This window comes from Lissotriton vulgaris, chromosome 1_2 (genome assembly GCF_964263255.1).
Source record: "Lissotriton vulgaris chromosome 1_2, aLisVul1.2, whole genome shotgun sequence".
In the NCBI taxonomy this organism is placed as follows: domain Eukaryota; kingdom Metazoa; phylum Chordata; class Amphibia; order Caudata; family Salamandridae; genus Lissotriton; species Lissotriton vulgaris.
The window spans coordinates 214,881,977-214,894,968 of record NC_141686.1 but is presented as its reverse complement, the minus strand read 5'-3'; the positions used below and the strand labels follow the sequence as shown (position 1 = coordinate 214,894,968).

General features: G+C 50.2%; 1 protein-coding gene across 1 annotated transcript in view; it reads right to left on the bottom strand.

Annotated features, from left to right (window-relative positions):
* The window catches only part of LOC147735028 (uncharacterized), a 50,223-nt gene extending 38,222 nt beyond the window's left edge, over window positions 1-12,001 (bottom strand). The window contains exon 1 of the mRNA XM_086953123.1: window positions 11,868-12,001. The gene's annotated coding sequence lies outside the window, so the exon portion shown is untranslated. The remainder of the gene's footprint in view (window positions 1-11,867) is intronic.
* Window positions 12,002-12,992: the final 991 nt, after the last annotated feature.

The following is a 12,992-nucleotide window of genomic DNA, read 5'->3' as shown; positions in this document are numbered from 1 at the left end:
TTCTGCATATGCTCTTTGTGTGGGAGAAGAATGTGGAGATGTAGCAGTGAGTGCTCAATAATATAATCACATCACACCTGCCTCTTGTGTATTTGTACTTGTGGATACTGCCTCAGTGAATCATAGTGTATCTGCTACGTGATTTTGCTGCCCCATGAACCGTTCATAAGCTCTGCCAAGAAGTGCAGTTATTCCCATACACCCGCATATCAGCGCATCACATCTGAGGATTTTTGAAGCTGGACAGCAGTTGGCCCAATGATAGAGAACACCCTTCTGTCCTACAGGTTCATATTTCGACACAGTCTAGACTGTGCCAAAAACACTTCAAGAAATGCAGTCTGCCCTCTGCCTTTAGGTACTATTTCTCTAAATATGAAAATGTGTTACATGCTAAATATCTGCTAAATGGGTGCAGTGCACACAGACCCATCTGCACACATGCTGTACAGCCAGCGAGAACAACAGTTGCCTTTAAGAGTGTATGACCATGCATTGCATAATTGGACTTGCACTTGAAATATATATTGCAAGGTATGTTGCACTGATTGCAGTGCAGGGTCTCTCCGTGCAGACCTACCATAGTGATTTATGGAGTAGGTGGGGCAAGCAGTTACCTTCCCAGGACAAGTAGAGTTATGTAACATTTTGTCCCCAGGCCAAGTAGATTTTTGAAATATTTCCACACCCCTGTGTAAGTACCTCACCCTGTATGTTCGCCAGTATCAAACTATGTACGTACCTCACTCTGTATGTGTATGTAATTACCTCACTCTGTATGTATATGTAAGTACCTCACACTGTATGTGTATGTAAGTACCTAACACTGTATGATTGCGCACTACTAAAACCTATATTTTGAAAGCACTTTTTTGCATTAAAGGCTATCCTTTTTAAATTGTGCTACAGCCTATCATACTGTGTGAAATACAATTTTAAAATAATGATTGACATATTCTCAGTACTTTCTGTGACGAACTGGGACCTTCTGGCAATTTAACTACACAATTCACAACCCACCACTGCGCCAACCAGGATTACACACACACAGACATCTGTAGTGATCTCATTAACCAGTAAAAAAAATTAAAAAGGAGGCGCATTTCCCAGTGATTTGTGTAACTTCCATTAACAGCGACATACTCGTCCTAGGCACTGCATTCCCGCAAAACAGAATCTGGTGTAAACGTTTGCACACTCATTCAAAGGACTACCCAAAAGCGCTGTGAAGCCATACTAAGTGCGAACTGTGCGCATTACAATTGCCCATCTTCCCCTTGCGCTTAACCTTCCTATTTAGTCATTAAACGTACTCCTCCGTTCAGCTTAGTGCCACAGACTCTCCCCTATCAAGTACACAAGCTCGCTCATCTTGTCTAGATGCTGGGACTTTTCACCACGCATTCTGAATTTCGTTTGGGGACAACTCAGAGGAGTAGGTTCAGAAAAGTTCTGGGAGAGTACAAAACATTGGAACGTAGAGAAACAGCTCCCTGGAATAAACAAGCAACAGAAATCTGGCCAAAGAAGCTGCAAATTGAAATCCCTTATACAAGCATTGGCAAGGTCAGCAAGTAATGCGGGTGCCTTCTTAAATATTAAGCAAATGGTGCCTGTGTTGCTGCTAATGCAGAAAGTTCAGCATGCACCCAGGGGTGGGGGTATCAATGAGGAGCAAGCTGCAATGCTGGCAAAAAGAAACAACATTGATCTTTTGTCTTTATGGGGACATGTGTTTCTAATTAGAAACACATGGCCCCACAAAGATAAGAAAGTGCTTTGCGACAGCAGCAAAGCAGGCGAACCAGTCGGATCGGAGGTGAAAGGGCTTCCACAAAAAACCCTAATTTCCAATGGCAGGCCACCGTTTAGCATAAACGTTGTCGCCAGCCAATAGAAATGAGGGGCGAGGCTTAAAGCCCTTTTCTAAAATCCCCAACGCAGGCGAGACCTAAAAAGGAATAAAAAGACTGTTAAGTTAAAAGCACCATATCAAAAATGCATGATAAATGTAGGCAGATAAAAATACAGCCAAAAATTCACTAATTCATGAGTTCTCCGAGTCTTTATTCAACATAAGGTCTCTGTTGCCAGATACCTGAGAGCCTTGCTGGTCACTATAAATCTATTCACAACACTCAATGGGGTTGCTCTGGAAGGTATAGTAGATAGAAAAGGAGAAATTGCTCTTTTTCTAGGTGTCCCCTCACTCACCAGGGTTGCCCCTTGGTGACATGCTTCATCATTGGGGCCATCCCAGTCCTCTACGGGCTGGGGCGTGCTGCGACTTGCGAATTACGTAGGAGCACTTACAAATGACTATGTGTGGTGCAGATGTGATAGTGGAGTGGACTAAGTGATGTGTTAAAAAATACCTGCCCAGTAGGTTTTTAATAGACTTTATTCTTGCCTCTAGGTGGTAATATTAAAAATGGGGTGGATGAATAGGAGCCCCTAAACGTAATGTGTTAAGGTGTACCTCTCAACTCCTGTCAACATATTTCGTGCATACCCCAAGCACTTCTTCGGGACTACACAGGGACCAGCCCTGTGTTCGCCACTCCTTAGCTCTGTGATAAGTTGTTTTAATTAAATTAAATAAATGCTGCAATCTATTAGTGCATGCAGTAATACCCACGTATTTATTCCAAACACGTGGTTCATTTCGTGGGACCTAACTGTGCCCCTTAGGGGTGAGCCTTAGCTTTTTCCTCCCTCTGACTCCCCTTCCTTGAGTATTTTCTCCGAGTCTTTACACATAATAGGTTTTAGTACCGCAGAAACCATAAACTCACATATTTGAAGGTGCTCTCATATATCACACTGATGAAAAAGGAGGCTAAGTGACATAAAAGATTTTCCCAGGATCACACAGTCTGCTCAAGCGGAAACATTTTTATGGATCCCAGGTTTTCAGTTTTCAAATTCTGAAATTCAGCTAATTAATGGGTTTTTCTTTTTCTCTCAATTTTACTTCAAAGCTTAGTGCTTTGTCTTTCATTCTTGGCACATGAGGTCATTGAGTGGGGACCGTCAGAAGGCTCATGAACAGGGCCGGATTGGCAAAGCGGGCAATCATGCATGGGCCGATGCCAGAGTGACTGCTGAGGGCTGTGTTTTTTAAATGCCTCTGCCAGCTGTCCACAGTGCCCTGCTCCCCCTCCCAGAACTACAGCCATGTCTTCCTGCCCAGACCATTGTCATATGGGGCTGGCAGAAGCAGGTGGGCTCGAGACACATAGGGGAATATTATCAACAACTAGCAATATTTATCGCTAAATAAGCTTAGCGAAAAAAAAAGTATCGCCACTCATCGCCGGATTTTATCGCAGAGATAACGTGCTAGTAGCAACGCAAAGCGATAAAATATCCGGCGACAGCAGCTAAATGCGTGAATATCGCTGGAAATCCAGCGATATTCAGGCATTATCGCTAATAGGGACTTAGCCTGAATATCCACCTCCCATTGGATATACAGGCTAAAAAATGGTCTGAGCAGGCGTTAGTTTTCAGCGATATTCGCGCTTAGAGCAAATTTTCTTGTCGCTACGCCAGGGTTGATAATAGGTGATAGCGATGTTAGCGACTGCTTTCAGCAGAGTACTTCCACTGCCTCTCCTCCACCAGCTGCTACATTGAGGCTTTGAAAAGGGGGGAAGGAGCATTGTAAAGATGCTAAGAGGCCAGGTGATGCTGCGGTCTTTGCACCATTTCTCCTCACCCTCCTTCCTCCATGTGGCTGGCCCAGCCCAGAAGCTGTGTCCTTTCTCTGACCCGGACCCCACTGGGGTTTCACGTTCAGCCCATGGGTGAGTGGGGGGAGGGGATTCTATTCAAATGTCTAGCTAAGAGGTTTTGGTCCCGTTGGGCCATTCTCACCTCGGCCCACTTGGGGCCAGCTTGCCTAGAACTAAAGCAATGTTTTCATGTGACCCGCTCCTCCCAGGCTATCGCGTTTAGGTAATAGTTAGGGACGGGGGGGGGGGGGCAGGTTGAGAGGCCTCTCTGGAAGGTCGATTGTTGTGGCAATTTTTACCTCAGACTAGCCAGCCTTAATAGTATTGTTTAATTTACTAGCAGATTCCCAGTTTTTCAGAGTGAAATGTCATTTCTGGAGAGATCTGTGGCCTTTCGAGTCGCAATTTTGACTCATCATAAGTTAGCACATGTGGTTAGTGTGCCTGCTGCAAAGAATGTGTAGCTTGCAGATCAGGGATACAGTGTATGTAGATAGCTCAGTGAGTTACTTCTTTTGTCATGGGCGTCCTTTTATTTCTTTGCAGTGCATCAGTTATAATCAGGACCACTGGATTCATGCATCAGGAAAGGACCAAATTATGCGACAAGAAAAGGCAAATTATGTTGCATAATGTGGTGCATTTTGTTATAGTACAGCTTCATTGTTTTCTCAATTTTAAACATTGTAAAACTGTCTGGGCGAATGTTTCACCTTATTAGCATTTTCTTAACAACAAAATACCGCAGTAAAACAACTGAGAGATGTGCAGTCAGACTTTGTGATGAGCCCTCCAATGTGCAGCAACACGTCTTTCCATATTTTTAGTAACTTTTGAACCAATCAAGTTAAAAACTATTTTTGGGGGTAAAATCTGCAGATTATGCAGTGAATGATGGATTAAATGGCAAATGTGATAAATCCATGTATATGAGGAAAATGCAGCCGCCACCGAATAGCATAAATCTAGTGCTTCTAGATATAATCCTTCCACTGCTGCACAATGAGCTATGAACCAGCATCAAGAAGTTGCATGCTCAGTACAAAGCATGGATTTAGAAATGTGTTTTTTAAATCTGTCTTTCTTTATTCTGAGATTGCTAAAAAAGGGTTCTTTGTGTAGTGATAAAGTCTCATTAATACAGGCAACCCCAACGACTGTGTATTGTTTAAAGTTGGCTGTTTCTCCAGACCAAATACTCTTACGTCTAGTGCCAACCAATATAGAAGCTATCTGACTACTACACCTTGTAGCTCTCATTGTTTTATGTAAATTCCAATATATTGATTTACACCTGTTGAATGAATCATTCTCTGCGTACAATATATACGTGTGATGTAAATCTCTCCGACTCCCTACACTGGGACAAATAGCTCTACAAAAGAAATTACATTAAAAAAATATATATTTATGCATGTGGCTGACATAGAGGGGTTGAACAAAGTTAACAACCGGTCTCCAAATGATGGTTTCTCTTAAGCATTTGTGAGGTGATAACAAACTGTGCACCTTTAGATCCCTCCATTGCACTGGCATGTAGGTGTCAGGCTCCAGATAGCTCCCAACCATGATGAGATGGCAATAAAAGAAGAGGTGATGTCTCTCTGAGTGAGGCCTTTCTGATGGGCCATGCTGGACGTGAAAATAAGAAACCTCCCTAACCTACAGGGGATTGCTCCTGTGAATGGAAAGCAGACAACCTGCAAACGCTGCTGAAGCATTAGCAAGTTTTACCAGAACAAATTCAGAATATTGCAGTGGGGTCAGTCTGGATCCCAGATCCAGCACAATAACAAGTCAAGTCAAGTCAAGAGATTTATATAGCGCGCTACATACCCATAGGGTCTCAAGGCGCTAGAGGAAGGGTGGGGAATTACTTGTCGAATATCCAAGTTTTGAGTTGTTTTCTGAATGCTAGGTGGTTCTGACTAAGGCGAAGGTGAGTGGGAAGTGAGTTCCAGGTTTTAGCTGCCAGGTAGGAGAAGGATCTACCTCCCATGGTGGTTTTGTTGATGAGAGGTACAGTGGCAAGGGCTTGGTTGGAGGATCGTAGTTGACGGGAGGGGGTGTAGAAGGACAGTCGTGTGTTGAGGCATTCGGGTCCAAGTTCGTAAAGTGCTTTGTGTGCGTGGGTTAGGAGGCGGAAGGTAATCCTCTTATTTACGGGGAGCCAGTGGAGGTTTTTCAGGTGACCAGAGATGTGTTCTTTACACGAGATGTGTAGTATGAGCCTGGCTGAAGCGTTCTGGATGCGTTGGAGTTTTTTCTGGAGTTTTGCGGTGGTACCGGCGTATAGTGTGTTTCCGTAGTCCAGGTGGCTCGTAACCAGTGCGTGGGTGACCGTTTTTCTAGTTTCGGTGGGGATCCAGCGAAATGTTTTTTTGAGCATGCGAAGAATGTTGAAGATCCTCGATCCAGCTGGATCCACCACTGTACTCAACTCAGTGGTACAGTTTTATCAACCTCAGTACTGTGAAAGGCTGAGTGTACTGGTCGTAGATTAAATTGGTGACCGTGAGATCGAACACAGATCCCTGCAGTGGATGCATTGGCCCACTGCATCACCACACCATGCTACTCATCACAAGACTCTGCTCGTGCTGCGATGATGTTACTAGAGGAAAGACTTCTCTGAGCATTAAAGTGAAGTTGGTAGCTGACGAAGGTGAAACCAGGAAAGAGCAGAAGCCTGTCTGCACTCACTGCCCATCACCTGGAGATGGACGTACCTGGCCCACCCATTGCCTCAGTGACCTGCTGGAGTCCACACCTGACTTCTATCAATCAATCAATCAGTGACACTTATAGAGCGCGCTACATACCCGTAGGGTCTCAAGGCGCTGGGGGGGGGGGGGGGGGGGGGGGTTGTGCCGCTACTGCTCGAACAACCAGGTCTTCAGCTTCTTCCTGAAGGAGAGGTGGTCTTGGGTCAGGCGCAGGTCGGTCGGGAGGGAGTTCCAGGTCTTGGCGGCCAGGTAGGAGAAGGACCTTCCTCCTGTAGTCGCTCTTCGGATGCGGGGGACGGCGGCGAGGGCGTGGTTGGCTGATCGGAGGTGGCGTTTGGGAGCGTAGAAGTTGACTCGGCTGTTGAGGTAGCTCGGGCCTTGGTCGTGTAGGGCTTTGTGTGCGTGGGTGAGGAGGCGGAAGGTGATTCTCTTGTTGACGGGAGCCAGTGAAGGTCTCTCAGATGTCCGGAGATGTGGCTGGATCGTGGGATGTCGAGGATGAGTCTGGCTGAGGCGTTTTGGATCCGCTGGAGTCTCTTCTGGAGCTTGGCGGTGGTACCGGCGTAGAGGGCGTTACCGTAGTCCAGTCGGGTGACGAGGCCTGGGTGACGGTCTTCCTGGTCTCTGTGGGGATCCACCAGAAGATCTTCCGTAGCATGCGTAGGATGTTGAAGCACGCCGAGGAGACGTTGTTGACTTGCCTGGTCATGGAGAGGGAGGAGTCCAGGATGAGGCCCAGGTTTCGTGCATGGTCTGTCGGTTTGGGTGCGGTGCCCAGGGCGGGAGGCCACCAGGAGTCGTCCCAGGCGGAGGGTGAGGAGCCCAGGATGAGGACCTCTGTCTTGTCCGAGTTCAGTTTCAGGCGGCTGGTCGTCATCCACTCGGCTACCTCTTTCATCCCTTCGTGCAGGTTGGCTCTGGCGGCGGCGGGGTCGTTGGTCAGGGAGAGGATCAGCTGGGTGTCGTCGGCGTAGGAGATTATGCTGAGGTTGTGTTTGCGTACGATGGCCGCGAGGGGGCTCATGTAGACGTTGAAGAGGGTGGGGCTCAGGGATGATCCTTGGGGGACGCCGCAGATGACTTCGGAGGCCTCTGACTTGTACGGTGGTAGGCGGACTCTCTGTGTTCTTCCGTCGAGGAAGGAGATGATCCATTCCAGCGCCTTGTCCTGGATTCCGATGTTGCTGAGGCGCCGTACTAGGGTGCGGTGGCAGACCGTGTCGAATGCCGCGGAGAGGTCTAGGAGGATGAGGGCCGCTGTTTCTCCATTGTCCATCAGGGCTCGGATGTCATCGGTGGCGGCGATGAGGGCGGTCTCGGTGCTGTGATTGGCTCGGAAGCCGGACTGTGAGGGGTCGAGGGATCCGTTCGTCTCGAGGAAGGCGGCCATCTGCTTGTTGACGGTCTTCTCGATGACTTTGGCTGGAAACGGGAGAAGCGAGATGGGGCGGTAATTCTTGAGGTCGTTGGGGTCCGCTGTTGGTTTCTTGAGTAGAGCGCTGAGTTCGGCGTGTTTCCAGCTCTCAGGGAAGATGGTGGTGTCGAAGGATGTGTTGATGATGTCTCGCAGGTGGGGTGCGATGACAGCGTCGGCCTTGTTGAAGACGTGGTGAGGGCAGGGGTCGGTCGGTGATCCGGAGTGGATGGAGTTCATCGTGCGGATGGTGTCTTCGGTGCTGTTTGGGGTCCAGGCGTGGAGGGTGGTGGTGGGGGGGGGTGGTTGGTCGGTCATGGTGTGCGTTGGTTGGTTGTTGAAGCTGCTGTGTATGTCCGTGATCTTGTTGTGGAAGTATGAGGGGAGGGAGTTGCAGAGGTCTTGCGATGGGGTGATGTCGTTGTTTCCTGCGCTGGGGTTGGAAAGCTCTTTCACAATGTTGAAGAGTTCCTTGCAGTTGTGTGCGTTGTTGTCCAACCGGTCCTTGAATGCTGTTTTCTTGGCGGCGCGGATCAGCTGGTGGTGTTTCCGGGTGGCAAGTTTGTAGGAGGTCCTGTTGTCCGGTGTCAGTTCCCTTTTCCAGACTTTCTCGAGGGCTCGGCAGTTCTTCTTGGAGCTCTTGAGTTCGTCGGTGCACCATGGGGCCTTCTTGCTGCCGGGTCTGCTAGGCGGGGTCCTCAGCGGGGCGAGTTCGTCCGCGCAGTTGCTGATCCACTTCGTGAGGTTGTCGGCGGCCTGGCTGGGGTTCGCTGAGCTGGCAGGAGGGTGCTGGCTCAGGGAGGTGGCGAGCTGGTCTGCTGTGATCTTGTTCCAGCTTCTGCGGGCGGCCTGTTGCTGGTGATGGTGGGTCGTCGTTCTCTTGAAGGTGAAGTGGACGCAGCTGTGGTCCGTCCATTGAAGCTCTGTGGCGTGGCTGAAGTCGATGTCTGTGCTGGATGAGAAGACGGCGTCGAGTGTGTGTCCGGCGAGGTGGGTGGGGGTGGACACCAGTTGCTTGAGTCCCAGGTTGGCGAGGTTGTCGAGCAGGGTGCTGGTGTTGCGGTCGTTGTTGTTCTCTAGATGGAAGTTGAGGTCTCCCAGGAGGATGTAGTCAGCGGAGGGGAGGGCATGCGGGCTGACGAAGTCGGCGATGTCCTCGCTGAATTGCGTGCGTGGTCCAGGGGGTCGGTAGATCAGGGTGCCTCTGAGGGTGGTGTTCGGGTTGGTGTGGATCTGGAAATGCAGGTGTTCGGCGCTGGTCAGGGTGTTGTCGGTGCTGGTCGTGAGACGGATGGTGTTCCTGTGGATGATGGCGATGCCTCCTCCCATCTGGTTGGCGTTTCGGTCCCTCCGGACGATCTTGTAGCCCTCTGGGATAGCGATGGCGATGTCGGGAGCTGAAGAGGCGTTCATCCAGGTCTCCGTGAGGAAGGCAACGTCAGGGGCTGTGGCGTCTAGGAGGTTCCAGAGTTCGATGGCGTGTCTGTGGACGGAGCGGGTGTTGAGCAGGATGCACTTGAGGTGGGTGCTGCTGGTGTTCGACTTGGCGGGTGCTGGTGCGGGGCTGGTCCGGATGCAGGAGAACTTGCAGGCGTGGCAGCTGAAAGGTCTGTGGGTGCGTCGTGGTGTGGCTTGGTGGCATTCTGGGAGTCGGCCGGTGTTGAGAGCGATGAGGGTGTCGGCTGAGTACGTCAGGCGGGTAGGTAGAGGTCTTCGAGGTCCAGGGGTCCTGGCGCTGGGCGCGGTCCAGGCGCGGACGGGCGCAGACGGGCTTACCTTTGGCGCGCCTTCGGCGCACAATCGGCGCGCCCGCTGCGCGTGACCGCTGCGCGTTCACACGGTCGCCATTTAAGGCGAAGTGCGCGGGTGGGCGGAGCAGCTGGGAGGCGGGAGCGGGGAGGGTTACAGAAGACAAAAAAGGGGCGGGGACAAGCGGCGGTGGCGGGAAGGGAGGGCGGAGGGCGGCGAGGTAGGCGGACAACAAGGAAGGAAAGCAAACACGGGGAAAATGAAATTACAACAAAACAGGCACAAATAAACGATAAAACAAGGGAAAAAAAGAGAGTTAAACCAAGCAGGCACAAAATAACGTCAAAACAAGGGCAAAAACAACCGCAGCGCCGGCAGCCGGCAGCCGGCAGACGAGGCAGCAGCGAGGCAGAGGGCAGGCAAGGGGCACACGCAGCAGCTGGTGGCCGTGCGGTGCGGGGGTGTCCCACAAGTGGGTCACACTCACCTGCGTCGCACGGTCGCCATTTAAGGCCAAGTGCGCGGGTGGGCGGAGCAGCTGGGAGGCGGGAGCGGGGAGGGTTACAGAAGACAAAAAAGGGGCGGGGACAAGCGGCGGTGGCGGGAAGGGAGGGCGGAGGGCGGCGAGGTAGGCGGACAACAAGGAAGGAAAGCAAACACGGGGAAAATGAAATTACAACAAAACAGGCACAAATAAACGATAAAACAAGGGAAAAAAAGAGAGTTAAACCAAGCAGGCACAAAATAACGTCAAAACAAGGGCAAAAACAACCGCAGCGGCGGCAGCCGGCAGCCGGCAGACGAGGCAGCAGCGAGGCAGAGGGCAGGCAAGGGGCACACGCAGCAGCTGGTGGCCGTGCGGCGCGGGGGTGTCCCACAAGTGGGTCACACTCACCTGCGTCGCACGGTCGCCATTTAAGGCCAAGTGCGCTTCTACACATTGCATTGGCAGCTCACCTGCAGGCTGCTTTTGACACACAGCCAACTCATACTTTGTTGCTGAGCTGACACCTCCCCAAGCTTTTCTTCCTTGGAACCCATATATAGTACTACCTGCCCAGCCCCTGAGTTGCCATCTTCACCAGCCAAGCACTACTGAAAACAGGGATAGAAAGCTATCAACCTTTTCTCAAACATGGCCAATGCTGAGCTGCCATGTACTGTCTGCCAGTTGCACCTGTCTCTGAAACACCCATGTAAATATTGACTAAATGGTGGTAAGCTCCACCCTTTTATGATTTTTTTATAAATCAAATAAAAGTATTATTACTTCGTTTTATATGTAGCTACAAAAGTGTGACTCTTCTACCTAAATCAGGAGGGTTTGCAAGTATACTTGAAATGTGCTCAAATGTACTCATGATACACCTGCTAAACATATATGTGAGGGCTTGAGATCTGATAGCACTTCCTGTGATGGCATGCGCCGTGATGTCACACGCTGCGATGCCACGCACTGCTATGCCACTTGCATACTGATTAACTAGGTTAGTCCTCCGACTTCTTTTTTTTGGACTTGTGCCCTGGCTGCAGCGCACTCTCGCAGCACTGGGTCTGTGGCGGTCACCGAAACAGCCTGCAGCGACCGGGAGTGAGGCAGACCTCACACCTCTGGGCCAGCGCCGCGCACCTGGATCCTACCCGCCCGTGTATTCCCTTCGCGCTGTTTTTTTTAAAACCCCAGCTGTAATGACGAATTGTTGTCTGACCAAAGGCACAATCATGTTTTACGCCACTAGCTGCATTAACGCACTCTAGGGGTGGTGCGACTATTTCAATGAAACCATCTCTTTATGCAAAAAATATGTTTTTGTATATTCATCTCGTTTTCATAGATTTCACTGCTTGGTCTTAACTGGTGATAAAGTGTCACTCAATGTATCATATATAAGGCAATGGAAAGTCACACCGAAGCACACATTGACCCTGCAAAGGTCACTCATAGGGGACTCGGAGAACTCGGCAGCTATGCTGGCCTCTTGCTAAATCGCTTCAGCAACAGTAAAGTAACAGCACTTTTTCTGATGGCATTTAACGTTGTATGAGAGGAGCCTCGCACATTCACTCCCCGACCCCCCCCCCCCCCCCCTCACCCCCCTTCCCCCGGTCCTAGAAGGGGACCGGAGTCCAGACGACTTCCGGAGAACTGACGACCGTCAGTGGAAGTCGGACTGAATTTTTTTTAAAGAAAGAAAAGTTTGTCGCAGCTGTTGCTCTGCCAGAGGAATCAATCACCCATACCTTGATCAGAGCTGGAATCGGAGCCGTGTTGAGGCGGAGATGAGCGGGGAGCGAACCTTGGAGACCTCTCTGGGACTGTGAAGAGAGATGCTGACAGCACAGCTGCTCTTGGAAAAAGGCGCCAAAACAGTACACAGACCCCTTTGCCTGCAGCAAATATGACGTTTTACCCTCCGCATTTTATTGGTTCAGCTATTATTCGACATCTTGAACGGTTGGTTGATATTCATGGATCAAACACGTCATTGAAATGCCTTCAGTTTCGATTCCTTGCTTGAGTGGGGAGCCAGCCATGGTTACTTATTTCCCGCCTCTCCTTGAACACGTGACTGCCTTAGAGCACAGTGGCGTTCAAGCCCGAGCTTCAATGCAGATGAAAAGTCAAGCAAATTCACCTTTTTGGCTGCAACACTCACCTGTGAGTACTGCTACAATAAAACACAGAGAGCCCGCACTGCTGCAAATTCAAGTACTCACACGTCTGTCTGTCTGTCTGATGTTGTTGTTATAGAATTTTAGGTCTCACGCCTAGCGGTGCATTGCGCAGCGTGAGACATTTAGTGAGGGAAAAACAGGGAATCTGAGCTGACCTAGGAATCGCACACGCTCTTGCGTGTGCATTTCCTTTTCAGCTACCCTATTGGCCTTAGCGTGCGTGTTTTAATGAAAGACTGCATGCTATTGGCCAAAGGTGGGCGCATTGCTCTGCCCACGGCCTATTGTATTGTAATGTATAGGCATTTATATAGCGCACTACTTACCCGGAGGGTCCCAAGGCGCTTCGACCACTGCAAAACCCTTCCTGGCTTCCCTGAGAGATGGTCCCTTAATGGGTATCTCCAGGGTGAGACCAGGCATCCCCGGTGGTCTGGTGGGGCTATTAGTGAAGATGAGGCAAGCTAATACCCAGAGTTGCCGAGTGTGATCGCTGATCAGAGTGGGCACTGAGGCGAGAGAATTATCGAGTCCGTTGACCCTGGTCCAGAAACCTGCCGCGCCGGGAATCGAACCCTGGTCCCGGGCCGTCCTCTGCTCTCGGATCTGCCGCCTCTAACCAGTGAGCCACACTACTTCACTGTTTGGTGTCTATTACGCGCTTGGTGCGTGTAATAGACACCAATAGGC